Genomic DNA, 7,033 nt, shown 5'->3' on the forward strand with positions numbered 1-7,033 from the left:
CTACAGAGACAGGCAGGCTTCCTTGAGCTGCTGTGAGCTCCACCCAGTTCGAGCTTCCCAGCGGCTTTGTTTACCTACTTAAGCCTCAGCAATGGCGGGCGCCCCTCCCCCCGCCCCCCCGCTGCCCTTCGGGTAGATGGCCGCAGACTGCTGTGTTAGCAATGAGGGAGGCTCCGTGGGCATGGGACCCTCCCGGCCAGGTGTGGGATATATTCTCCTGGTGTGCCTGTTTGGTTTAAGCACAGTATTGGGGTGGGAGCTACCCGATTTTCCAGGTGTTGTGTGTCTCAGTTCCCCTGGCTAGGAAAAGGGATTCCCTTCCCCTTGCGCTTCCAGGTGAGGCGATGCCTCGCCCTGCTTCAGCTCTCGCTGGTCAGGCTGCAGCAGCTGACCAGCACCGATTGTCTGGCACTCCCTAGTGAGATGACCCCAGTACCTCAGTTGAAAATGCAGAAATCACCGGTCTTCTGTGTCGCTCGCACTGGGAGTTGGAGACTGGAGCTGTTCCTATTCGGCCATCTTGAACTTTATTTTTTATGCAGCTGGAGTTGTTTTGGCTTGAAGTCTAAGGTGTATCTAAATTACAAACTATTTTTTCAAATTGCTAATCAGTTTTTCAACAGCATTTGCTCAATAGCTCATCACCCACTTACTATTTTGTGGCGGTTTACCATATTTAATTTTTACACGTGATTGCATCTATTTCTAGCCTTCTATTCAAACCCATTAAAATCTATTTCTCTTTTTTCATCAATATTTTCTCTGTTCCAACTATTGCTCTTTATGATATCTTTTAATATTCAGTAAGGTTATATATCAATGCTCTCCTTTTCCAGAATATTCTTTGATTCTCTGATCAATGTTACTTCCAGATGAATTTTGGAATCATTTTATCAAGTTCCTTTTGCGGGGTTGTTTGGTATTGCATTAAATCTGCAAATTAACATGGAGGTGGTTTGACGTTTTTACAATACTCAGTCTTCCCATGCAGAAAGGCAGTATGCCTCTCCATTTATTCTGGTCTCCTTTTATTTCACCAATAAAATTTTGTAGTTGTCTTTATATAGGTCACACGCATTTCTCATTAAGTTTATTCCTAAGTATTTTTCCATTGCTTCTGGGAATGGCATCTCTTTTTTCATTACAGTTTCTGGTGGAGTATGGCTAAGAACACAGGAATGCGTTGATTAGGGTAAATAGGTCTTGTCTCTGACCTCTTTACTAAATGATTATTTGTTTGTACACATTTGAGTTTCTTCCTTTGGCTGTTTAGTCCCAAATCATATTGACTGAGAATACTTTTTTGTCACAGTGGTATTGGATGGGGTTCCAAGGCTGGTGTCTGATAGGCCTGGGGAAGCCTTACCTCAGCTGGGATGGCATCTGCCCTGTCTCAAGCCTTTGTCAAAGGCCTTGGAACCCTCCTGTTCTCCCTTCTCCTCTGTCTGGTCCCCTGCCTGGCACTCCCAGCCCCTGGCAGAGGTCTCCCTTCAACTGTAATGGACTCCCAAGGTGCTGCTGCTATATTAATCAAAGCAATCATCACCAATTGCCTAGGATGTGTCTGGCCCTTGGCCAAGCCTTTTACATCATATATTTAATTTTTAAATCCCCGAAGGGCATGTATGATTAACCAGAGAGGTCAAAAGACTTTCTGGGATCACACAGCTCGTAAATGGCAGATCTGGGATTTACATGTGTGTTTCTTCTACCCTGCCACATTGCTCCCCTCTGCAGTGTCCCAGTCATTGTCCCCACCCACCAAGTGGGTCCCTGGAGTAGCAATGCCTTGCCAGCCCGGACACCCCAGAGTTCACCACACCACCCAGGGCATTGTAGTGGGAATCCCGGGGTCCCGGCTAGTTCTATCACCTTAACCTGGTCCCACCTGCTCCAGAATTAGGACCTGTACATTTTCACCTAAGCCCCTTGTGTTCTGAGAGTTTGGTGACCACATGGCAACATTCCTTATGAAAGATGTGATCATTACTGGCACCCAAGTCCCAGGTTCCTTTGAGCAAATGCTCTACCTGAATATTTACCATGACAAAGGGCAGTTTTAGAAGCAGTAGTAGGAAAATAACAACTAACGTTTACTTGGCTCTTACTACAGACACTGTGTCTAGTGTGTTACCCACAGGTTCTCATTTCTCTTCATCACATCCTGTGAGTTAGATACGGTCTATCATTTTACACATGAGGAAACTGAGGTTTGGGGAGATGAAGTTACTTGTCCAAGGACATTCACCTTGTAAATGGCAGGGCCAGAATCTGTAATTTGAACGCTTGCTCAGAGGTCTGGTAGCTATTCAGATGCTTCATGATGAACCCGGGACTTTCTATAGTGTTCAGACAAATAGTGTCCTAAAGCAGAGGTCCCCCAAAGCTGCTCCCCAAACTGGTGTGTCTTCAGCACAACCAGAGGGACTCTTTAAAAATGCAGGGGCCCAGCTGGGCATGGTGGCTCATGCCCGTAATCCCAGCATTTTGGGAGGCTGAGGCTCGAGGATCACTTGAGCCCAGGAGTTTGAGGCTGCAGTGAGCTATGACTGCACCACTGCACTCCAGCCTTGGCAACAGAGGAAGACCCCGAGCCCCCGAAAAATGCAGAGGCCAAGGCCCCAGTGTATGGGCAGCCTGGATCCTGTGTTTTTTTGTAACTGCCTCACAGGTTCTGGTGATTAGCCAGGCTTGAGAATGACTATTCCAAAGAGAGGCTCCTTTGCCATCTGATGATGTGAACATTGGTCTATTTTGGAATGAATCCTACTGCTAACAAATATTAGTGAAAAAGAAAAGCAAATAACCCAAACATTCAAGCATTCATCACTGGGGTGTTTTTGTACGTTTGACAAATGGGAAGGAATTTCTAAATGAAGATGTCAAACTCATATTCACTGTTCAGAAAGCAGTAAAGATCTGTACTATTTAAAAAGTCAGCACAAATTGATGAGAACCACATCACGTCCTAGTAGCTTTGCCAGGTACCTGAACAGGTAACTCCCTGAGAAGGTACAACCTTAGTACACCAGAGCATGAGACCTGCTCAGCTTCATACATGACTTTTTCAAAGATAAAATAATGAGTTGCTTTTGAAACCTACTAAATTATAAAACAAACATTTTGTTTCTTTGTTTATTTATTTATTTATGACAGAGTCTCAGTCTGTTACCCAGGCTGGAGTACAGTGACGTGATCTCGGTTCACTGCAATCTCCACTTCCCGGGTTCAAGTTATTCTAATGCCTCAGCCTCCAAAGTAGCTGGGATTGCAGGTGCATGTCACCATGCCCAGCTAATTTCTGTAGTTTCCGTAGAGATGGGGTTTCACCCTGTTGGCCAGGCTGGTCTCGAACTCCTCACTTCAAGTGATCTGCCCATCTCAACCTCCCAAACTGCTGGGATTACAGGCATGAGCCACCACGCCCAGACAAAATAAACATTTTAAACATCACCCAGTGGTTGAGATCATGGTCTTTGGAATTAGCTCTACCTGGGTTTGATACTGACCTCCCCCATTCCCTGGCCGAATGGCCTCGGGCAGGTGGCGTGACCCCTCTGAGATCTAGTGTCCTCATCTGAAAGCTGAGTATCACGGTCGTGGTGATCTTGCACGGCCGCTGTATTAACTGAGACAGCGAATGAGATGTGACAGCCTGAGCCATGGCCCACAGTGGATGCTCAGTAATCTGTCCTGTTGCCAGCCACCGTTATTGTGGTGTTAACTGTTATGCGTCTACACTGCCTGTCTTTTGCTAGAGACGTGTGCCACAGTCCAATGCAGAACTTGCACTCAGAACCCTGGGCTCAAGCCCCACACAGCCCCACATCAGGGCAGCCCCAGACAGTGGCCATCCCCCTTTCCGCCCCTCCTCATCTCTGTCCCCTGTGCTGCCTCTCCCTGGTTCCCATTTCCAGCCCTGGGTGCATCCCTCAGAACAGGGCTCCTAAACCTAAATGGGGATATTGACTCACTCTAAAAGAAACTTAGCATTTTCTTCCATTGGGAACTTGGCATTGGCAACACCCATGACCGTCACTGGTAGAAACCACAGGTGTTCCCACATCACCTTACAGTCGCTGCAGGTTTCTTAGAACATCCCTTATGCTTGGTACCACCTTGAAATCATGGCAGCTATTCGACTTGCTACCAAATCTTGCCATGTAATGTGTTAATAAAGAAGGATCTGTGTAGACCTATCACAAATTTTTATGTTTTGATAGTTATATTTTAATAAATTGGTTTTCTTTATAATCTTGTGTGTATTACCTTACACATTTAAAAACCAGTGCTCTGGGAAGGGGTCCACAGGCTTCCCTAGGCTGCCAAGGGGCCCCACGGTACACTAACAGCCCTGCCTTTGAACTTCTGCAGTGGATTCCAGCGTTCTCTCCATTTCACACTTGAGAAAACTGAGTCCTGACAGCCAGTGCCTAGCCCCTGCCTCTCCTGCTCCTGGGGGCTGAGAATACAGAGATGGCTCTGACACGGGCCCTGCTCCCCAGGAGGGCCCGGAGCAGCTGGGAAACAGATGACTCTATAACCCTAATACAGAGTCTTAAGCCTGAAACCTTTCTTACGGGAAAACCCTTTCAGGCTGCAGGAGGTACCCTGATTTGATTCTCCTTTGGGAAGTGGGATGCCCAAAATGTGCTGGCAGGGAGGTGGGATGGACCTGAGGGATGCACTGGCTGGTGACTAACAGCAGACGGAGCTGGGGGTGAGTCCCTGGAGGCAGGCCTAGAAGAGTGTCCTGAGATCCCAGCCAAAGAGAACAAGGCTGCATCTGTGGTGGAGGGCCGAGAGGCCCGAGAGAGAATGGGAGTGACAAAGCCTAGCCCAGCAACTGCGAGCCGCCTCATGCTGTTCTTAGGGACTCTATGCTCTTAGGCATTCGAGGTTTGTCAAACGAACAAATGAATGAACAAATGGGTTTAGCCTGGAGCAAGCAAAGGCTGGATTGGCCAGCGGTATCCCATGAAAGCAGAAAAGCTGCTTCTCTTGCCCTCATGACGCCCTGGTCTCGGACACTCACCTTGGTGGTCAAGAAACCAGAGCTGGAGGGCCCAAGCCCCTCAGGTGGGGGCGGCAAGGGTGAGGAAAGAACGGTGAGCCCCCTTAAACCTCAAGAGCTGACTCCTTGACCCTCAACAGAACATTCTGTGAGAGCCAGTCCTCAGCGTCTGACCCCTAGCCTGCTCACAACCCCCATTAGCAATGCATTCATTCATCCCTTCATTCATTCCGCAAATATTTAAGAGCCTACTACTTGCCAGAGAGTGTTCTGTCACTGTAGGTATAGCAGGGAATAAAATGGACATGGTCCTCATTCTCATGAGTTTTTGGGGGGTCTGGGCTACAGGATGGGAGCACAGAGTCAAAGGACAGATAATGGCTGGGCACAGTGGCTCACGCCTGTAATCCCAGCACTTTGGGAGGCTGAGGTGGGAGGATCACTTGAGGCCAGAAGTTCGAGATCACCCTATGCCACATACTGAGACCCCCGTGTCAACAAAAATAAAGAAAATTTGCTGGGTGTGGTGGCACACACCTGTAGTCCCAGCTACTCAGGAGACTGAGGGAAGAGGATTGCTTGAGCCCAGAAGTTCAAGGCTGCAATGAACTATGACTGCGCTACTGCACTGCAGCCTGGAGAACAGACTGAAACCCAGTCTCAAAAATCAGAATGACAAATAAACTCATGAAGAGAAAGTTGTTTAGAGTTCTGAAAAGCCAATTCACACAGGGTGGTGAGATAGCATGATCCCCACGCTACTGTTCACTTCTCTATTACAAGGTACACAGCTTTGCAAAGCACTTACATCCCACCTAAGGCTGTTCCTCTCAAAGTTTGCAGAGATTAATCGCATTAAATCCATCACCTTTCACTAATGCAAACAACCATTCTCTGCCTGGATAATCTTAGGCAAGAAGGAAACCAAAAATGATATCCAGGTCAGACCCAAAAAAGGAAAGATCTTGAATTGCACTGCTCTTAAAAGCACTTAAAAGGAATTGAATTAAAACTGAGACCAAAAAAAAAAAAAAAAAAATTGGTCCCCAAATCCAACTCCCGCTGACACCAAGTTAGAAAATAACTGAAGAAAAGGATGTAGCATGTCAATCAAGATATGATCATTTTATTTTTTTAAAAAATGAGAAGCCTTTTGTTTTAAGAGGAGCAGGCTGGTAATTTGGAGGCAGCGCAGAGCGAGGAGCTTTCATATTTCCAGACAGAAAAGATTTGGCTGCTGATGGAAAAGTTGAGGGTTGCATAATGAGATCTTGCTCTGCTGAGGTTCCTGTTCCCAAAGAGGAGAGGGGATGGCAGCCGTCTGGCTGATTGATAGAAGTCCAGGTTGGCCATGCCGAGACAGGTACGTACAATCTCTCCTTTGTTGGTAATCAAAGTCGGCTGAATGAGGACTCCATCCTTTCTTTCTTACTCCTATGTACCAATTTGAGGAGCTCAGATGAAATGTGTTGCATTACACCAGCACCAATAAGTCACACTATCTATGTTGTGACACACCGAATATTACTAATTGTCAATCACAAGCCACAAGTCTTGTCAAGACGCTCCCTTCTCGACGGGCTGGTTCAAACCTGAAGTGATTTTTAATCAAGTGTTAATAATACAGCATCTGTCAGTGGACGGTGGGTATCAGACAATCAGGAAAAGTGAACGGATGACATGGCAAATTTTAATGTTTTCATTTTCCATTCTTCCCAATTATCAGTGGGATTTCTGTCAGCCTGAAGAGTGCACTGACATTATTGCAGGTGAGCTTCGCTGTGACGAAGGAGGAAGGTGGCTGTCAGGGCTCCCAGGGCAAGGGTGCCTCACCCCGCCCTGCCAGAGACGAAATCCCCACCCTCAGGAAGCTCGGGGTAGAGGGAGGCTTTGGGTCTTGCACAGAACCTCCCAGCGCAAGCCCACCTGTATTAGGAGAGCTGATGCTTGGCCCCAGCCAGGTAGGAGATGGTTAGAGGCTGTGCCAAGGCCAATGGTGGCCCCTCCGCAGCCTTTTCT

This window comes from Rhinopithecus bieti, unplaced genomic scaffold (genome assembly GCF_001698545.2).
Source record: "Rhinopithecus bieti isolate Rb0 unplaced genomic scaffold, ASM169854v2 scaffold_7967, whole genome shotgun sequence".
NCBI classification, from domain to species: Eukaryota; Metazoa; Chordata; class Mammalia; order Primates; family Cercopithecidae; genus Rhinopithecus; species Rhinopithecus bieti.